General features: G+C 45.2%; 1 protein-coding gene and 1 long non-coding RNA gene across 4 annotated transcripts in view; one reads left to right on the top strand and one right to left on the bottom strand.

The window, feature by feature from the left end:
• Positions 1 to 21,321, bottom strand: part of SNTB1 (syntrophin beta 1) — a 242,530-nt gene that overhangs the window by 183,732 nt on the left and 37,477 nt on the right. The window lies entirely within an intron of this gene.
• LOC145511481 (uncharacterized) lies at positions 2,059 to 13,152 on the top strand. Its single transcript, XR_014057892.1, has 2 exons — positions 2,059 to 2,836; positions 9,787 to 13,152. It is a non-coding gene; the product is annotated as an uncharacterized LOC145511481 (long non-coding RNA).

Raw genomic sequence — 21,321 nt, 5'->3', positions numbered from 1 at the left:
CCCGGTAGACTGGCCCCTGTGAATTCCCCTGCCGGGTCTCCTTGCCCTGCGACCTGTGTCGCTTTGGTCTGGCCACCGAGAGCACAGGCAAGAGGACAAAGATGGAAGAAGGGGTCTGAGTGGTCACTTTAACAGCCCGGCCACCTGCATTCAGCCCCGACCTGGGTGGCAGCAGCTGCAGGCGAGGCTCGGAGGCCCCCGGCGCGGAGTCTTCACCCCAGCGCCCCCGCCAAGGGGTCTGAGCCCCAGGCCTGCGGCCCCGGGCCCCCCAGCCCGGCTGTTCCGGAGCCGGCCCCGCCTCTGTGTCCTCCACGTCCCCCCCGGACTGCCCGGCACAGCCCGGCCCACGGACACACAGAGGTCCAGCCTCCCAGGCCTTCTGAGGCTCTGGGAGGAGCAGGGTTACACTTCTCCGCCACCATCTGCCTAGATCCCTTCTCGGGCTTGACTCTCACACGCTCGCCCATCACAGCACCCCGCCAATGTCTCTTCTCCCCCTGGGGAACCGTCCCTGTCACCCTCGTTTCTCCAAAGCACACGACCCAACGCAGCCCATGGGGCGGAATCTTATGGGAGGCCTCCTGCAGAGAGCATAGCAGGAAACAAGTTAATCTTAGACCGGAGGAAACTCCTCAGCCAAGTCTCTTCAGCCACCCACCCCAGAGGGAATTGCTCTCCGGCAGGCTTCGGAAGCCTCGCTCTCAGCCCTGCACTGGGCTTCTTCTCTGGCCCGAGTTCTCTCCCGCCTCCCAATCCTTCGCCCCTTTCTTTCCCGCCCCGCTACAGCAGTGTCCCCGGGAACCAGTGCCTCCTTCCTGCAAGGCACTCCTGTCTGCTCTCCTTAACAACCCTTCTGAGGGTCTAGCCCAAGGGGTGGCAAACTATGGCCCCAGGAGTCAAATCAACCTGTGTTTGTGAATAGTTTTGCTAGAACGCAGCCACAGGCCTTCACTATGGCCTTCAGCGGTTGCAACAGAGACTTTCCAGCCCACAAAGCCTAAAATATTCACTATCTGACCCTTTACAGAAAAAGTTTTCCACCCCCTGGGTCTAGCCTTTCTCACCTAAAAAGGTCAAGGAGGTATTTTCCTAAATAAAAGTTTCAGTCTTAAGATTAATTTTGCCATCTGTCAGGTTGCCAACCAAAATAAGTGGCCGGCTTTTAAAAAGATGATTTTCCTTTTATTACTCAGGATCATGGATATTCAGTGTCAGTGAAGATTAGAGACATGGCATTTCTTATATTCAGACTGTAGACTTTTCTGAGGACAGTTTAATCTTGAATACATGCAGAGCTTTTAGCCCAATAAATGCCTTTTACTTTTATTAATTCATCCTAAGGAAATCAGTATTGGATAAGGATTCAGCCTACAAAAGTGTCAACATGGATAGTTTATAAAAGGTAGGTAGAAAGCAACATAAAAAGACAAGTCTAGTATATTCACTCAAGGAATTGTCTGAAGCCATGAAAAACAATCATGCAAAACATTTGCTTTCAGGAGTTCCCTAGTGGCCTAGTGGTCAGGGTTTCGGGCTTTCACTGCTGTGACCCAGGTTCAGTCCTGGTCAGGGAACTGAGTTCCCATAAGCCTTGCTAAGTCACTTCAGTCGTGTCCGACTCTGTGCAACCCCATAGACGGCATAAGCCTTGAGTCATCGGCAAAAAAAAAAAAGGAAAAAGGAAAGAAAATTGTTTTTCAACCAGTGAGATCCATGTTGTATTTTCAAGTAAAAATGGCAGAATAATACACCAACTTTTCAACATGTTTGTCTCAGAGTGGAGAGGAAAAAAGTGATTATTTTTTCCATTTTCTCTATTTTTTCCCCCAAAATACATTTTACACTTTACTAGGCACTGATTGTCTCCTTGATGAGATCTTAAATGGACTTCTTTGCCAGAGTTTAACTGTCTGATGCCTGCTGAAGAATACCCTTTGACTTCTCTAATCAACCCAAACCTCTCAGCCCATTTCCTGCTCTGCACACAGGCCTTCTCTCAGACACGTTACATTCTGACTCGATTCAAACAAGTTCTGTTGTAGCAACAGTTGACATCCTGTCCATTCTCGTGGACGTGAAGACTCCTGCATTCTCTGTATTAGATCAGGGAGTTGTTTGTTTGGGAGTGGGTTTTTCTCCCCCTCCTTTTCAACTGGCTCTAAAAATATATCCATCCACAAAAAATAGAGCTGATGGAATAAAAAAAATATTTTGGTCCTCATCCTTCCGCGGTCTGGGAACCGTGGTCTGGAAATTCAATACAAAGGATCTGTTTTCTGAAGCATCTGGCACATAAAGGAATTGTAAAGATGAGAGAGGAAGAAGGATGGTCAAGTGATATGGTATCTGGGAAAGTCAGATTCCTGCATCAGGGGCCACAGGACCACTTTGGAGCTGCCCAGAGAAGCGGAGGCATCTTGGTGCTTGTCAAGGCAGAGAATTCCAAAGGAAAATAAAATACAAACATTTCTTCCGGGGTAATGTCATTAATACTTAAGTGCCCAGCAAAAGGCCAGCATGGTACTAATGCCACATCCTTGTTCACTGAAGGCAGTGTTCTGGTTTCATCAAGCCCAGTGCAGTGGAAATAGCCCAGGCTTTGGAGGCAGACAGACCCAGGTGTTGGGAGTCCTCGGCCCTGTGACTTCACAGCTGTGGGCCTTTGAGTTGACATCCCTCTGGGCCTCGTTTCCCTCTTCTAAAAATACAAGAAATAATAATACCAACCCTTTAGCGATTTCATCATTGTTAGTAATTATATGTGTAAAGGGTAGTCCAGTGCCTGGAACCCAGAAAGGAAATAGTAAAGGGTGGCTACTTCACTAACAGTTGAAATGTAAGTAATACAAATATAATTTCAAACACTGGTCATATTCATAATAATCTTCCAGTTTGCCTGCTTTTTCAAGCTCTGAATCAGAGGACAGTCTGGAAAAAGTTTAGAAGACAGCCTCTAAGGGATTTGTTAGGAGGTCTGGGTCAGATCCTATTTCTAGCTAGTTTTTCCAACCTGCTTTTCTCAACTTTAAAAATTAACCACTAGGGCAAACCTTCCAACAGTTCAAGGGCTGCAGATGAAAATAAAAGAGAAAAGAAAAGCCTTCTCTTTCCTCTTTATACGTTTGTAGAATCTTGACATGACCAAGGCTGTCGTAAATAATTCCCTATATTATATGCTAGCGATTGACCAGACTGCTTACCAAGAAGCCAAAGCACTCTCTCTTTTTTTAAAGACTATTTAAATTTATTGATTTTTCTATATATAAGAGTTGTTTACTGTATTCAGTATACTGAATACATGTATTCCATGTATGTGAAAGTCAAAAATTTGTGAAAGTATTAATCACTCAGTCGTATCCGACTCTCGGCAATCCTATGGACTACAGCCCACTGGGCGCCTCTGTCTGCAGAAATCTCCAGGGAAGAATACTGGAGTGAAGCCATGCGCTTCTCCAGGGGATCTTCCCAACCCTGGGATCGAACCAAGGTCTTCCACCATGCAGGCAGATTCCTTACCATCTGAGCCACCAGGAAAACTCCACTCCATGTACACTGTTTATAAACTCCTACAGTCTGTCTCTGTATGTGCCTGGCGTTTTTATTTCATTCTGCTTCTCTGGTAGTATCCTGTGGTTGGTTGTGTGTACATTATGAAGAGGTCCCTGTCTTGCGGTTGCCTGTGAGTTTCTTGGTTACTAGGAAAGGTTTGTGAAAAATGTTGATAAAGGTTTGCAATGAAGAAAACTGAAACAGACTTGGAGGAAGTTAGGAGCTAGCTATCTTTCTCATCTTTACCTCTCCCCTGAAAGCCCAGCTCGCTGGAGTCTAGCAGATTGGCTTGAAATACTTCCCTGGTGGCTCAGATTGTAAATAATCTGCCCACAATTCGGGGGACCTGGGTTCGATCCCAGGGTAGGAAGATCCCCTGGAGAAGGGAATGGCAACCCACTGCAGTATTCTTGCCTGGAGAGTCCCATGGACAGAGGAGCCTGGTGGGCTACAGTTCACGGGGTCGCAAAGAGTTGGACACAACTGAGCGACCAACACACAACACATACATTAGTATGGAAAAGTCTGTGCTGATCTAGGAGTCCCTGTCTGCTAAAGTGCCCATCTGTGAGCTTACCTAACTCCTTAGGAATCCATTCTGTTTCTTCTTTGGGTGAACCGACCATTCAAATCTTTGCATTAAAGATGTTACCTGATTCTTCCCAAGCTTTAAAGACTTCACTTTGTTAATTTCTAGGAATCATGCGATGTGGCTAGAGACTTCCACTTTCAATTTTTCAACTGCATAATAACAATCATTATTTTCAGGGTTAAAAAGTCTTATCCCTGGTGGTCCAGTGTCTAGGACTCCATGCTCCCAATGCAGGGGACCTGGGATCCATCCCTGGTCAGGGAACTAGACCCCACACGCAACAAGTGAGTTCGCCTGCCACAAATAAAGATTCCATATGATGCAACAAAGATCAAAGATCCCTCATGTCACAACAAGATCCAGCAGAGCCAAATAAATAAATAAACTATCTTAAAAAAAAAAGTATTAAGAAAGCTCATGTTATCTTTCAAGGCCAGGCCTCTCTACTAGAGACAGATTATTCCACCACTAGGCTCATTATTCTAACTTCCTTCCTTCTTTTTTTCTGTTCATTCTTTCCTGCCTCCTTCATTTATGCACTCATCAAGGGCACACACAGAGATGGCTCTCTGTCTAGCTCCTAAAACAATACCAGACCCACAATGAGCCTCCAGTGTGTTCAGCTAGAATGGATGGAACATGGATAAATAGACGCCTTTGCTCACATGGCCAGTGGCTCTGTCATTACCCCTCAGCAACACTATGGCAGGGATTATACACAGGGATTATACCCCACAGAATCATTAGTAATGCAAAGCACTATGTTTATTATTTATTATCAGCATTTTTATAAGTTTTACTCCACAAAGATAACATGACTCATACGATACGGTAGCACCAACTTGGGGATGGGCCTGGTGATGGAGTAGGAAAGACAGATAGCAACCTATCCTTGTTCTCTTGGACTTTACAGCTGAATGATGGTGAGGGCCACCTCGCAGATAATCACACGAGCAATAAAATCTTTACATGTTCTATGGTGGAGAAGCATAAGGATGTTTTGAGAACATACAGTGGAAAACCATATCTTGTACAAGAAGAAATAGGGAGCAGGACCACTTCAGAGCTAGTTACCTTGAGTTAGTTAAGCTGGGACTTGAACGGTGGTGACCAAGAGCTTGTTACAGGGAAATTAAGACCTAGGCAGAGAGACAGTATGTAGGAAGACCTGAGGTGACCAGAAAAAAAAACACGTGGGAAGTGTGCAAGGTCTTGGAAGGAATGCAGTAAACAGGAGATGATGATGGAAAGGGATGGAAATCAAGGACTATTTAGAGGTGGCATTAGCAGGATTCAATAATAAGTTCAAGAAAGGGTAGAGACAGAAGAATTAAGAATGAGCTTAGGATTCTGGCCTTAGTAAATAAGTGGCTTTATCTTTAACTCATTTGTTTTAGAAGCTGAATTCACTATTAAAAAGCAGAGACGTGACTTTGCTGACAAAGGTCCATATAGCCAAAGCTATGGTTTTTCCAGTAGTCATGTATGTGAACGTTGGACCATGAAGAGGGCTGAGCGCAGAAGAATTGATGCTTTTGAACTATGGTGTTGGAGAAGACTCTTCAGAGTCCCTTGGCCTGCAAGGAGATCCAACCAGTCCATCCTAAAGGAGATCAATCCTGAATATTCATTGGAAGGACTGATGCTGAAGCTCAAACTCCAACACTCTGGCCACCTGATGCGAAGAGCTGACTCATTAGAAAAGACCCTGATGCTGGGAAAGATTGAAGGTGGGAGGAGAAGGGGATGACAGAGGATGAGATGGCTAAACAGCATCACCTACTCAGTGGACATGAATTTAAGCAAACTCTGGGAGACAGTAGAGGAGAGAGGAGTCTGCCCTGCTGCAGTCCACGGGATCGCAAAGACTTGGACACGATTCACTGACTGGACAACAACTGTCACCTTCGGGTAGAAAGCGTTGCTGAGAGGAGGCAGCTGTCAACAGGTCCACATTTCTTAGCTGACCCAGCAAAGTCCCCCATGATCTGGCCTTTCTCTTTCTCTCCAGGAAATGACATTTTCTTGCTTCAGGAAAAACCTCACAGTTCCCCTGACAGTTCATGCATTTGCTTGACTTCCCTTTTCTAGTCCCCTCTGAATGGAATGTCCATCCACCGTTTGCCACCTAATTAACACCTCAGCTTTTAACAACACTTCCTCTCTGACACTTCTCAAAATAGGACTGACACCTTCCTCCTTCATTCCCCACTGCACCCTGCAGCAGCAGTTTCAAACTGGGGAGGCAGCCAGGCAACACATGCAAACGAGAGCACTCGCCTCTGCGCCCCCGGCCGTACTGCGCACAGGGCGCCGGGGCAGCCGTGGCTCCGTGAGCCAGCCACCTCTAAGCCAGACAGATGTCCGAAGCGGGATGAGGGGCCCAGGTTCCCAGCTCTGAGAGACTCGAAGCTCAAAACCTGTGGAGCGCGCGTGCGTCTATGGGAGCTGGGCGGGCGGGCAGGTGTGTATGACCTCCCGATTTTTCACAAAATGACTTTTTATACTCTGAGCCGGTTGTTGTAAACATGCCAGTTGTGTAACCTCTGCTCTATACGTTTCATCTTCACTGGTTTGTTCAGTGTGTCTTCTAATCATCTGGGTTATCTGGGTATATCTCACGCGTCTGCAGCCGAGTCCCCTGAAGCCCGGCACCACGGTGCCCTCATTCCCTACTGCCCCCCGCAGCGTGTCCCCACGCCTCTACAATCCCCAGGGCTGAGCCCTGTGTCTGCCACACAGCAGGAACTCAACAAATACTTTGAACTAATGCATGTCTATGGCTGGTCATTCTACAGAGATTGACCAAGTGTCCACAGTGGGCACTGACTTGCTAGTTCCTAACCCCCCAGTGCCCACCGGCTTGCTTGCAATTCCTTCAACAGCGATGAATCCGTCTGGCTGGTTTCTCTCGGTGCCCCCTCACAGAGGTAACACACGGAGTGCTCATTGTTCACGGACCGAAATCGAATTCATCCCTTTATATTCATTCTCTCTTAAATCACTGTCCTCAGATGCTGGTCACTGTGCTCCGACTCGTGATAATGTTGCCAATACAGTTTGTAAAGTGCTCTCTGACCCTTGGAAGAAAGATGCTGCAGGAAAGGGAATTGATTATATAATAATTGAATACACCAGGGTGTATCTGGCCTTCTGTTTAAATGGAACTGACTCACTAAGGGTCACAGATGCTCATTTGTTCAGAGAAGGATGCTGAGCGATAAGGAGAAGCGGAAGAGACATTTCCATCTGTCATGAGGTGTCAGGTGGAACACGAAGGGCTGGCTTCCACTTTATAAGCAGTACCAGCTTTTATGCACAAGCAAAGGGGACTGTGACTCAAGAATGTGGAAAGGCTCCTGGAGAATTTAAAAGAACCCTGTCTGCTTCCTCGAGCCATCCCCTCAACCTAAGATTCTATGATTCAGATGCTGAAGACTCACAGAATTAGCCTGCTGCTTAAAGATGATGATCCTGTGTGTTAAGGAGAGGAATCATATTATCTACGGCTAAGGGATTCCAGCTAATGACTCACCCATCATCAGGCACTGTCTGCTCTAGAGAACAAAGGAGCGGGGGCAGATTCACAGGATGCAGAAGTGTTGATGGAGTGAGACTCACGTGGAAGCCAGAGACCAAGAGAGGACCTAAGTCATCTCAGGGCAGGAGACTGGGGGCAGTAGGTGTGAAAAGAGAAACTCTGAATTTTGATGAAATCTGACAGGCTATGGATGTGTGGCCCACATTACCAGGACACCTAGAAAAACCATGCCAGGACATTAGTCACTAATGAAGGAATTTCAGACATGACAACTGGGTAGAAGAGAGAATTTGGGACAGAAGAGTTCAACAAAGCCACTTTATATGCGTTTACTTCCACTTCTTTTTTACACGGTTCCTTCAGATATCCATACAAATTAAATCTCAAAGGCTAGATTTTTTAAAAAAAAACTTTTAATTTTATATTGGAGTACAGCTGATTACAAATGATGTGACAGTTTCAGGTGGACTCAAAGGGACTCAGCCATACACAGACGTGTCCCTTCTCCCAGAAACTCCCCTCCATCCAGGCTGCCACGTAGCACTGAGCAGGGCCCCCCGTACTTACAGTAGGGCCTTGCTGGTTATCCGTGTTAAGTATAGCGGTGTATACCTGTCCATCCCCAACCCCCTAAATACCACTTCCCCTCACTCTTCCCCCCGGCAGCCATGAGGTCGCTCTCTGTGTTAAAGGGTACATCTTACGTGTAAGAAGTCTATCCTTGTCAATCGTGTTTCTACCTGCAGTGGTGACAATATTGTTATTGGCCCTGGAAGCAAATGCCTGCCTTTACATCTGGTCATGGTTTTTCTTCTCCCTTCTGCATTTGGCTCGTGACTAAAGCTTTCTTCCCTCGTGGGCCAGTGAACTATTTTAGATTAAGAAATAAGTTCTCAAACCAGCAGCTCCATCACTTATTAGTTATAACCTCTTAAGGTACTGATTTTTACTCTGTAAGCTTCCATTTCTTTTTCTGGAAGTGGGGGATAATAATAGTATGAGGATTAAAAAAGAAACATCCTGTAAGAGTTGAGTCCAGTGTCTGCACACAGTGGGTGCCCAATAAACGTCAGCCGTTATGATCAGGTAACTTTCTTGACCCATTCTCTTCCCTTCACCCTGTGCTAGCTTAAAGCAGTCAGACACAAATGCTGTTGCCCAACACGCGGCTCATCGGGATGTTCTGGAGAATCTTGACATCATAACCTGTGATCCATTGTCAGTGATGGTCTTGTATTCTTCTTGCCTGTAAACCTCCCCAAAACACTGTGTGATATATATGTCTCATTAGAAACAACATACAGAGTGAGAAAGGGGTATCAAATTTAAAGAGAGAGTTAACGAGAGCCAAGTCTAACAGGAGAGCAGGGTTACTCTGTTCATTAGACAAAAAGGTAATGAAAAATCCAATTTGACCTCAGGTCACGGAACTTGGAGAAGTTAAAGTTCCCAGAAACACAGCGTTTAGCGAAACACACACACACATTATCAAATGTAAAATAAATAAAATATGCAACTAATATTAAATATGTATCACTTAAAAAAATGTCATCTCTGAGACAGTGGCAAGTAAGGTACAAGTGTTTGAGCTGCAGTTCAAACCCAGGTGAATCCATGGTTTGATCTTTTATTTTTCTTAAGATTTTTTGTTAATGTGGACCATTTTTAAAGTCTTTATTGAATTTGTTACAATATTGCCTTCTGTTTTATGGTTTAGTTTTTTGGCCACAAGGCCTGTGGGATCTAAGCTCCCCAACCAGGGATGGAACCCACACGTCCTGCACTGGAAGGCGAAGACGCAACCACTGGGCCACCAGGCCGTCCCCGTGGCTCGCTCTTAAGAGCACGATGTGTTGTCTCCATGGCTAGTTACTTTCAGAGAATTAGGTGGTATTCTGGGCTAGCTGGCCTTCCATTGCTCAATCCTCCAAGTCAGTAAGATTCTAGGATTCCTAGCGAGCGTATCTAATGATTATTCCCCCACCCTCCTCAGCCCCAACAGCATTTTCCATTTCCTCACTTTGTTTTCATTTTCATTACAACACTCAACACTCCTGACATTAATGCATTAATTTATGTATTGGTTTTCTGTTTCTTTCACTAGAATGTAAACTCCACAAGGCCAAGAACTTGATGTCAGTCACACCCAGTACCTGGAACTGAACACTAATAATAGAAAAGAACAAATACTACTTTATTCAATGGATGAACAGATGGATGTGGATGGATGGATAAGGTGGTAAAGATGGATTTAGTTTGGTGCAGGACATCCACTTGGGTAATGATGTAGGGAAATTTCAGAGGTATTCATTTACAGAGCAAGCTCTGGGGACACTAAATTGCCCTTTTCTGAATGGCAGAAGGTAAGTATTAGAAAGTAAAGGGAATTAAATCTGGCAAACTGAGCTAGAGCCAAAATCTGGAGAGATTCAAATGCCAAGACATTTCCCCAGAGTAGTGATACGAGAACATTCTTCCTTCAGTTGAGCTGAACCAGTTGGGCTGGCACTCCCAGGAAAGCCCCAGAAAAGAATCATCTCTACCTTTAGGGTCTCTAATAGCTGACCTGGATGGAATTCAAGTTCCGTCCAATTCCCTAGCTTGGGATAATAGAGCTTTTATTTCCCTTAAGACAATTGGCCTAAGGCCTCAGGTAGAACAAGAGAAAACCTCCTGCTACGTGCCCAGAGGCCTGAGCACAGCGACTGAAATCTGAAGCCTGCAGGAAGGAGAAACCGAAGCCCCGAGGCCCAGGCTGTGCCTGCCAATCTGTTTTTCCTTTTCCAGGTTAGGAAAAGTCTCGTCTCTTTCTCCACAGACCAATCATAGAGGATTGGGTCTCTGACCACACGTCCCTTACCTGTGGGATGTCAGGAATTAAGGTAACAATCATGATGACAATAACAACAGCTATCATTTATTTGGGGGCGGGAGGGTTGCTTCCCTGGTGGCTCAGATGGTAAAGAATCCGTCTGCAACGCGGGAAACTGGGATTCGATCCCTAGTCGGATGATCCCCTGGAGAAGGGGATGGCAACCCGCTCCAGTATTGCTGCCTGGAAAATCCCGTGGACAGAGGAGCCTGATGGGCATTTATTTGGGTGCCTACTTAAATGTCAGACCTGGAGCTATTAGGTATTAGTCCAAAGTCCTCATGAGAACACTGCGAAAGGCTGAGTCCGTTTCTCAAGGTCACAGTCTTACTCAGTGGGAGAGATGGAATCAAAACAAATCTATCAGGTTCCCAAACCTGTTTTCTACTGAAAGAACTGCATTCCTACAGGACCCTGGGTAACAGGCCCACAGCTGCCAAGGCCAGCTGAGCACAATGAAGGGGAAGCTTCGGGAAGAGGGTGAGGAGGGCGATGTCCAAGAAGCTCCTGAGGCGTTGGAGGGAAATGGGAAGGTCACCCACAGACGGGACCCGAGGCCAGGGGACTCTGCAGCAGTCTAGACGGTCAGATGAGGAACCTTTGTTCACAGATCTGAAAGGTCACAAAGAAGGAAGGATGAACGCATTCTGTCTTTCAGGAGGAGACAAAACTCGAAGTACGAACATTCAATTTTTATTTAGGAAAGCATTCTCAAGCACCCTAGATGTCTCTAATGTCCACCCCTAGATTCATCAGTCTGACATTCCTCCTTTTTCTGTGAAAGACTTCTTTTTATTCCAACCGTAGCATTCCAGCGGGGGTGTCCTTCCTTCCTGGCTACTTTGGCTGAATGAGTACAGAGACCAGATGGGAGGTAAGCTGACGAGATCATCCCCCTCAACAGGGAGCACAAGAACCAGAAAGAAAAACACGAAACCCTTTCCAACTGTGAAGCATGGACTCGTGAACCGAGGAAGCTGCGGGCGGCCGTTTCCCACTAAGCGGAGAAAGCCAACCCCTGCTCAGAATGGAGGAGAAGAACAGCAAGACTCAGAGACAGACGAGGAAAGGGGGGCTGAGGGAGACAGGGAGCGGGTGGAAAACGGGTGGATTTCCAGGCCGCTCATCCTTGAAACCTGCCCTTCCCAAGTTTTGTCAAGAGAGCTGAAAAGGTTTCTTTTTCCTAAAATGAGTTTAGGTGTGGAGTCACTTGCAACCATGAGCTCCCTGGCCAACGGAATCAGAGTGAGCCGTCCCACGCGTGGGCTGAGAGGGGCGCTGAGCTCCCCACCTCTGGACACATCCAAAAAGGGCCTGGAGGATGGTCACAGGACACAGGTTTCATGCAGGCGATTTCTGCACCCAGTTGCAAGTCTTTATCAAGTCTAAATTCTATGAGAGCTGCAAGACAGTCAAGCACATGCTCTTCATTTGTGCCTTATTCACTCCTGCGAGGTCCTTGGCTCACTGTTTCTCCAGCTCCATTTACATGCAATGTCATCTGTTGATGGCTCACTTACAAGACCTCCTGGGGGGATTTCACAATCACTCTGATAACGAATCTAAGAGAAGGCAAAGAAATACACCTTTGTTTCCGTGCCAAACCACAGCATATTGTGCAATCAAGGCTGCAATTTGGGGACACAGCCAGAAGACTCAAAGCTGCTATTGAATCATGAACTAGGCTGACCTTAACTCTACAGCCTCCAAAGAGGACCCAGGAGGCTACCGTGGTCATCTCACTTTCCTCAAGACTCTGAACCTCATGGAAGTTATCATCAATGAATAAGGAAATCAAGATTGTATATTACTTGCTGCCTACAGCCACCCTATTATATAAGCCCATCACAGAGCTTCCCCTGCATCAACCCACTTAAGATCAAGAAGTATTTCTGAATCTCACAGCTATAATACATATAGCTACGTGTTATGTTAGTTACACAGAACCCTAATTCCTGAGAGTCCCTTGGACAGCAAGGAGATCAAACCAGTCAATCTTAAGGGAAATCAACCCTGAATACGCGTTGGAAGGACTGATGCTGAAGCTCCAGTATTTCTGTCATCTCTGATGTGAACAGCTGACTCATTGGAAAAGTCCTTGATGCTGGGAAAGATTGAGGGCAGAAGGAAAAGAGGGCGGCAGAGGATGAGATGGCTGGATGGCATCATGGATGGAATGGACATGAACTTGGGCAAACTTCAGGAGATGGTGAGGGACAGGAAGGCCTGGCGCGCTGCAGTCCATGGGGTGGCAAAGAGTCAGACATGACTGGGCAACTGAAGAGCAACACCACACATAACTATCAGGACTGAAAGAGTTAAAAACAGGTTATGGCCATGAGTTCTAAAGTCCCTATTCTCTATGGAGATCATAGTAAACTCGTTCTGTATCAGAGGATATACATAAGCTCGACAGCTAGTGGTTTAGCTTCTTTTCTGCATGAAACCCAAGGCAGCCTTCAGAGGACTGGGAGCAGCCAACATGATCAGCAGAGCTACGATCAGCCCGGGTATGTTCACGTATTTCTGCCTGTTTATAAACATTCAGGAACTTCTCCCCGTTCCCTGGTTATTACTTCCTGAGATTACGTTGGTAGTCCGCTTCGAATACTTTTTTGATAAATGAGCACACTCCCTCCCAAAAGCAGTATACTTCTTGGTAACTTAAGAATTGAAAACCACATTTTGAACACATTTATTCTTGCCTGAAGAATTCCATGGACAAAGGAGCCTGGCAGGCTACAGTCCACGGGGTTGCAGAGAGTCAGACACACCTGAGCAACTTAACACTTCCATAGCGTGCCTACGTGAAAGCGGCATCACAAAACTAAAGTGGTCAGGGGCGTCCACAGCCGTCAGCGATGCACCCCGAGCCCGAAAGCACAGCACGCCCGGGCAAGAGAGAGCTCCCAGGGTAGTTAGGAAGGTCTGGGATCCACACGCGCACACGGCTGTATTTAAATGGAAACCACCAAGGACCTACTGTACAGGGAACTCTGCTCAGTGTTACGTGGCAGCCTGGATGGGAGAGGAGTTTGGGGAGAAGGGGTACATGTATTATATATAGTATAATACATACTATATATAGTATATATATAGTATATATGTAGTCCACCTGCAACTATCACTGTAGTGTTAATCGGCTATACTCCAATACAAAACGGAAGTTTAAAAAAATTAAACGGAAGTGTACAGTGAGAAGAGTGTGTGTGTGTTAGTCACTTGATCGTGTCTGACTCTTTGACCCCATGGACTGTAGCCCGCCAGGCTCCTCTGTCCATGGGATCTCCAGGCAGGAATACTGGAGTGGGTAGCCTTTCCCTTCTCCAGGGGGTCTTCCCAGGAGACCTTCCAGGGATTGAACCTGGGTCCCCCGCATTGCAGGTAGATTCTTTACCAGCTGAGCCACAAGGGAAGCCCAGAAAGCTTGTGATAAAATGATAAAGAAATAATTACATTTCATGTCAATGATATCTCAATAAAACTGGAGGAAAAAGGAAATAATTACAAGTGTGAAAAATTGAAGCATGTATCATTAAATAAAAAGTAAGACTGTAATATGTAAAAAAAAAAAGAGTGCGTTCCCTCCCCGTACATTCTGCACCGCATCAATTCGGCTACCGTCTAACAGGTGGTCACTGCTAACGCCAAGGCTCAGATCCTAGTTTTAACGGAGTCTCCAGGGAAACCCGAGACCACAGAGAACACAGAAACAAAGACATCAGAAGACCCGAGCCTCTGACACCCACAGCGCCAGGAAACAACACACACAACTTAATTCCTGGCAGATAAACAGCCCGATAAAAGGGTGTGAGCCGGAAATGGCCCATGGGTCACAGTTGGTACACCCTATGCTCGATATAGGTTACCCTGTGAAGCCACTAGAAACTTTTATAGAAGTGTTTCTTTTTATCAAAATGGTAACTCGGGTCATTCTGCAGGATTCACATAAGCTCATGGGCTCCAGTTACCCATGTTACTACGGTCTGAATGTTTCTCCCTGCCCCTTTCATACACTGACATCCTAGTGCCCAGCGTGATGAACAGGCAGAGTCTTTGGAAGGTGCTTAGGAAGTGAGGGTGGAGCCCTCATGAATGGGATTAACACTCTTACAAAAGAGACCCCAGAGAAATCCCTCAAGCCTCCTTCCTTAGGTGAGGGTACAATGAGAAGTCTGCGCCCCACAAGAGAGCCCTTACCCCACCACACTGACACCTTGATTTTGAATTTCCAGCCCCCAGACCTGTGAGAAAGAAAGTGCTGTTTTTCACAAGGTGCCCAGTCTATAGTATTCCAGCAGCTGGCAGAGACTAATAAGACATACGTGCTTCAGCTCATGGACTGCTGGTTCTTTCAAAATAAAACCACAGGAAAGGAACCCATATGATGCTTTACAAAAATATCGACCTCTTTTTCTCAGCCCCTCAGAGGTTTTTTCTCTTCCAATGAGACAACACCACGTTTAAAACCACCTCTACTCCGGATTCCAGAGAACTGAATTTGATTACTCATTATGCCCCAGCTTTACTCTCAGAATTGATTAGAGCGAATTTCAAGAGTTACATAAAAGAGCACTAATAGCACCAGCTGGCATGAGGCAAGAGACACCCCAGCGTCTGCAGAAACGTCCTCCCGGTCACGACAGCTCTATTCTCTGACAAAGGCCCTGCTGTTTTCCAACTGCAGGTCCAGCAAATTGCACTTCACTAGGGTGGCGGTTCTGCAAAGCAGGCAAAATGTTTACCAGGATGAGCCCAGCCAGGAAACCCATTTCCTTTATCCTCTAATCAGGATGAAAAGAGGAACTGGGTTCATGCAAGTCTGTGCATTAGGACCTGATCCGGCGCTGTCATCTCTCGTTTCCTGCATGAAAGAAGGGGGCTCTCTGGGTTTGGAGGGTGGGAAGGAAACGCCCACTTGATTGTCCTGCCAGCCGGCGCTCACCCACAGGCTGGCTGCCAACAGAAGTTACTTCGCTCTGGGTGCCACCCCTCCTCCAGTTTGTACAGGGCTTTTGCCTTTATTGATCTAACAGTAGATTTTTATCAACATCTTGCTCCCATACTTCTAGTACAACCTAAAACTCTGGTCTTTGATAATAGGCACCTGGTTTAATCTTTTTTATGCCCCAGAATCCAGTACAGTGTTTAGTAACCAATGGGCACTCATTAAATATACTTGCTGAAAGAAAAAAAAAAATGCTAGCAAAGGAATTTTACCGAAACAGGATAATAATAAAAATAGTAGTATCTTATTGAGCATTTGAACTTTCAAGAGTGCCTGACAATAATCCCTTATAGTTGGTAGTACTATATTCCCATTCTATAGCTGAAGGAACTGAAGCTCAGGGACTTCCCTCGTGGTCCAGTGGTTAAGAATCCGCCTTCCAATGCAGGGTCTAGTCCTTGTCGAGGAACTAAGATCTCACATGCCATGGAGCAACTAAGCCTTTGAGCTCAACTACTGAGCCAATGCACTGCAGCTAGAGAGAATCCCACACGCTGCAAGTAAGACCTGATGCAGCAAATAAATATTACAACAAAAAAGAATGAAACTGAGGCTCGGGGTTATGTGCAGCCGGGCACACAGCTGGGACTGAAACGGGCCCTCTGAAGCTCAGTCTGTGATCACTACAATGGACCATCTTAGGAACTTCTACCTCCAGCATGATGTACGTGATTCCCAGGAAATTCATTTTGCTATTTAGACAGTAAGAGTCTATATATCCCATTACTATAGGTGCTTATTTCCCAAGAACTGCTTGCTAATGATGCTCATTGTAAAATGCAAAGCTCTTCTTAAAAGGCAGGCAGAGGAATGCAGGCTTCCTGGAATACTCTGAAAAATAGTTAGTTCACTCAGCCACAAAGAAACCTGCAATAAAGCCGATTCCATTGCAGGCCTAATTGTTAAAATGTTCTTTCTTCTTGGAAGAGCAGAAATCTGTTTTCTCATAATTGGTAGTTATACAGATCTTTGTCTGGACATACTTCTTTTCAACAACCACCTGGCTGGTATCTGGAACTGGTTGCCTGGTCTCCATATCTTTGTGTTAGACATCAAAAGGCATGGAATTATTAGCATAACTGGTTTTTTAGCACATAAAATGTAGAGGTCATCTTAAAACAATACACCTTCAACAAAATAAATTACAGATGGATCAAGACATAAACAATGGAACCAATAAATATTAAAAGAAAAAATGACCTTTTAAAATAATCTAAGGGAAGGTAAGTCCTTTTACCTGGGACATATATCCTGAATGACATTTTGAAAAGATTCATAAATTTGACTATATAAGCATTTTAAAAATTTCTGCATGAAAAATATACCATAAAACAAAGTTAAAAGACAAATGGGAAACACATTTATAACTTACAAAAGGTCAGTTTCCTTAAACTGTAAAGAACACTAACAAAAAATGGGTGAAGAATATAAATGGAAAAAATACTAAAAGATTCTTAAGTCTCCAGGATGAGGCTTAACCTCATTTAAAATAAGTGGAATGCAAATCAAAGCTTCAGTGCTTTTTTTTCCCCCCACTGATTAGATGCGCAAAGTTCAAAAAGTTGATAACACAATGCAATGGGCAAGAGAATGAAGAAAATACATTCTCAGTACTTGGCTGTAGAGTGTAGACTGTTGATAGTTCTGGAGAGCAATCTGGCAACAGTCTAAAGTCACGAGTCACACACCTTTTGTTTTAGCATGAAAGTTAATGCTTGGAGTACTTTTACACATTTGCAAAGTGACATGCTTCTAAGAATATTTATTACAGTCTTATTTATGATAGCAAAATATTAGCAAAACCTAATGACTATCCAAAAAGATGTCATCAAGAAAATAAATAATGGTACACCCAGGCAGTGATACGTATCACGCAGAACAGGGTCCTCCCGCCCCATCCCCATGCCTCCCCTTTCTCCCTGCCTTTTGCCTTCCTTCCCATTTTATCTGAAAAATCAAGGGAACCAGCAGGCAGGAAAGGCTGGTTACTGGGGCCAGTATTTTACCTATATTCGCTCGTTTAATCCTCACCACAATGAGGTTATTTCCATGCTTGAGACGACAATGAGGCTCGGAAAGGATGAATAATTGCTCCAAGCTAATCAATAGCAAAGCTGTGGTTCAGAGCCAAGTATGACTGATGACAAAGCCCGTACTCTTACCACCAATTTATCTTTGTATTTCTAACAGCTTTTGCTCCATATATTTTATAGTGAAGCTTTTTGGCACATAAACTTTTGAATCTATTATGTCTTCACTATTGATTATACCATTTATCAGTGTGAAACCACTCACTCTCTTGTGTATAATACTTTTGATTAAATACTAGTTTTCTCATATTTTTATCCACTTATCTTTTTATAACTAAATCATTTAATGCATATTTGACAACCATATACCAACTATACACTGGCAATATCAAAGTAAGTAAGACATAAAGTCTGTCTTCAAGGTAATTAGAGACAATATTAACTAACAAAATACTGTACAATGTGATAATTGACTAGACCATTTTATTCACTGGGTAATAATGCAAATAGCTGAATATTGCTTTTTAGTTCTCTTCAAACCATTTTACGTTCTAACAGAATTTAAAACTATGTATTTGCCACAACGCACACACTTGGGGTTATTATTGGTGCTTGTTTCCTTACTTTTTAAGTTCTTTTTTTTTTTTTTTGATGTGGGCTCAAGTCCTTATTGAATTTGTTACAATACTGCTTCTGTTTTATGCTATGTTTTCATGTTTTGGCTACAAGGCATGTGGGATGTTAGCTGCCAACCAGATACTGAATCTTTACTCTCTGCATCGAAAGGCAAAGTCGTAGCCACCGGGCCGCCACCAAAGCCCCTCTGTGCGTTTTATTCTCCACCATTTGTTTTCTGTAGCAGATCCTTTATGTCCCGAATCCACTCAGGAGACAGGCATCTTCTCTTTAATTACATGAAGAGTTATCTTAGGGTTTTTTTCACAAACACACAAAATATCTTATTTATCTTACCAAAACAAATGAACAAATAAAAGTGTTTGATAATCTTTAATAGACGCCTAGACATTCAGTCTGGTACATCTCTCAACACCACTGTCGTCCATTAACCAGTCTTTATTAATTTATCTGAGTTCCCAAGTCTAGTCATTACCATGTGTGTGTTTTATTCTCTTTTAAGAACCTTTTTTTTTTGTCATTTGTATTCCAGTTTGTTTCCATGGTTACAGCAATTATTAGCATCTGTTCTTATGCTGGTTGTTAGTATTTTTACTCACCTGACCTTAAAGTTCAAGCCAAGCTGAAGGATGACTCTCCAGGGATTCCTGAATTGGGTGGGAAGCTGAAATACCCTGCTTCTAAAATCCCTTCCCACTCCAGCATACTTGACAACTGAATGCAATGTCTACGCGTTGTTCACACACACACCAAGCTTACATAGCTCAAGAACACAAACAGCTTACTTGCTAGATGTATTAATTGGCTTGCTTATACACTCTTTAGACCTTGAAAATGTTATCAACAAAAAAAGAAAGAAAAGACAGGAAAAGGATCCGGTGATACAGTTGCTTAGAACTCAGGCTCTATAGCTAGACTATCGTGGCTCAAACTTGGGCTCTGACTGTGACCCTGGGCCCATCCCTGAGCGTCTCGGCCTCAGGCTGCCCACGGTCGAGTGGAAGGGACTCATTTCTCAGAGGATTCTCCGGAGCCTTTAATATGATAAAACACACAAATCCCTTGCAAGATGTTTCAGTAAAAGAGTTTCTTCTATTACTAGGCTTTTATCAGACTCTATTAGAGTCTGTTTTATCAGACTCTGGAGCACAGTGGTAGTATTATAAATACGCTAGTAACTGCTGTTTATATCCTTCTGCACTTTTCAACACTCAGCTCTCTCCTTCTTGATAAACTGTAAATGACGACTCTCATGAATGAAAAAAGAGATGCTACTTCTTTACTTCCTACAAAAGACTTGCAGGGATCCCTCGGGAAAATGGTCACAACCTCATCAAACTGCAGGACCCTTCTGGGGTCTGGATTACTTCAGCCACATTCAATTGGTCTGTTGATCCGTGGAGGAGCCAGACAACCATTTTGATGTTCTGAGCACCCAGCTAGAAACAGGCAGTTGTTTCTGGCTGTGAAACTCACCACAGAAAACAGCAGCAGAGCCAGGAACAAATAACCTGAAATGGAGCCTAACCCACCGTAGAAGATCGCACCAGTGTCACAGGAGACGTCCTGTCCCCACGCCGCTCACGCTCCAGGGGACCAGCACCCATCACGAATGCCCGTGCCCCCCATCACTGGCACCCTGAAGCCAGGAGTGAGGGACGCCGGCAGCCCACATCCTCAGAGCCTCATCGTGGGGGCACCCTTCAGGCAGAAGGTACTCACTGAATACAATAGGGAACACCACCCTGTGTGCAAACAATAGGAGCTTGTACTTGCACATCTGGTACACTCCAACCACATCCTTTGCCTTTGATCACATTCGAGTGAGAGGCAGACAACATGCACACGAACAAGCACACTGACTGTGTGGGATGGTAACAGGGGTGATGGAGAGAAACAAGCAGGGACGGCTTCAGCGAGTGGCGTGTGTTGGCCAGTCAGCAAATCTATTCTGAGCCTCAGTTTTCCTCCACTGCAAGAGAGGGCCAGTAAGACTCTGCCATCACTTTGCCAACAAAGGTCCATCTAGTCAAGGATATGGTTTTTCCAGTGGTCAAGTATGGATGTGAGAGTTGGATTATAAAGAACGCTGAGTGCTGAAGAATTGGTGCTTCTTCAATTCTTCAATGCTTCTTCTGAACTGTGGTGTTGCAGAAGACTCTTGAGAGTCCCTTGGTCTGCAAGGAGATCCAACCAGTCCACCCTAAAGGAAATCAGTCCTGAATAGTCATTGGAAGGACTGATGCTGAAGCTGAAACTCCAATACTCTGGCCACCTCATGAGAAGAACTGACTCATTTGAAAAGACCCTGATGCTGGGAAAGATTGAAGGCAGGAGGAGAAGGGGACGTCAGAGGACGAGGTGGTTGGATGGCATCACCGACTCAATGGACATGAGTTTGAGTAAACTCCGGGAGCTGGTGATGGACAGGGAGGCCTGGCGTGCTGCAGTCCATGGGGTCGAAAAGAGTTGGACACGACTGAGTGACTGGACTGAACTAAATACTCTGCAAAAGTCTCCTGCATGGACCTGTGAAATGTTACAGGAAGGAAGAACGCCTGAAACCCCTTGTCCTCCCCCACAGCTCTACGAGAGATGGAGAATTTGGCTCTACCTCTCAAGAAAAAGCAGGACCACGAGGACACTTCTGGTCTACCTCGGTGGCACCCCACCACAAGGAGGAGAGGCTGAGCACTTCGAAGCTGCCCGTGAGCGTCTCAGAAGCTCCTCTCTTTGGATCTCTGGGTCTTGACTTGTTTGCATCACCTGGCAGGTCCAGCCAGGAGTCTACTTTCCTGGTTCTGGGCAAGACGTGACTTGGAAGAAAAAGTGAAGTCACTCACTCGTGTCTGACTCTTTGAGACCCCATGGACTGTAGCCCACCAGGCTCCTCCATCCATGGAATTTTCTAGGCAAGAGTACTGGAGTGGGTTGCCATTTCCTTCTCCAGGGGATCTTCTCAACCCAGGGATCGAACCCTGGTCTCCCACACCGCGGGCAGATGCTTTATGGTCTGAGCCACCAGGGAATCCCCCATGTGTCTTGGAGGGTTACCCATTTAGGCTCCAGCCCCCTCCACCACCGCTTTCAATT

The sequence above is a fragment of the Giraffa tippelskirchi genome, chromosome 6, assembly GCF_054371585.1.
Source record: "Giraffa tippelskirchi isolate mGirTip1 chromosome 6, T2T-mGirTip1v1.2.pri, whole genome shotgun sequence".
In the NCBI taxonomy this organism is placed as follows: Eukaryota; Metazoa; Chordata; class Mammalia; order Artiodactyla; family Giraffidae; genus Giraffa; species Giraffa tippelskirchi.
The sequence above is the reverse complement of the archived record's forward strand: the minus strand, read 5'-3'. Positions and strand labels throughout refer to the sequence as shown.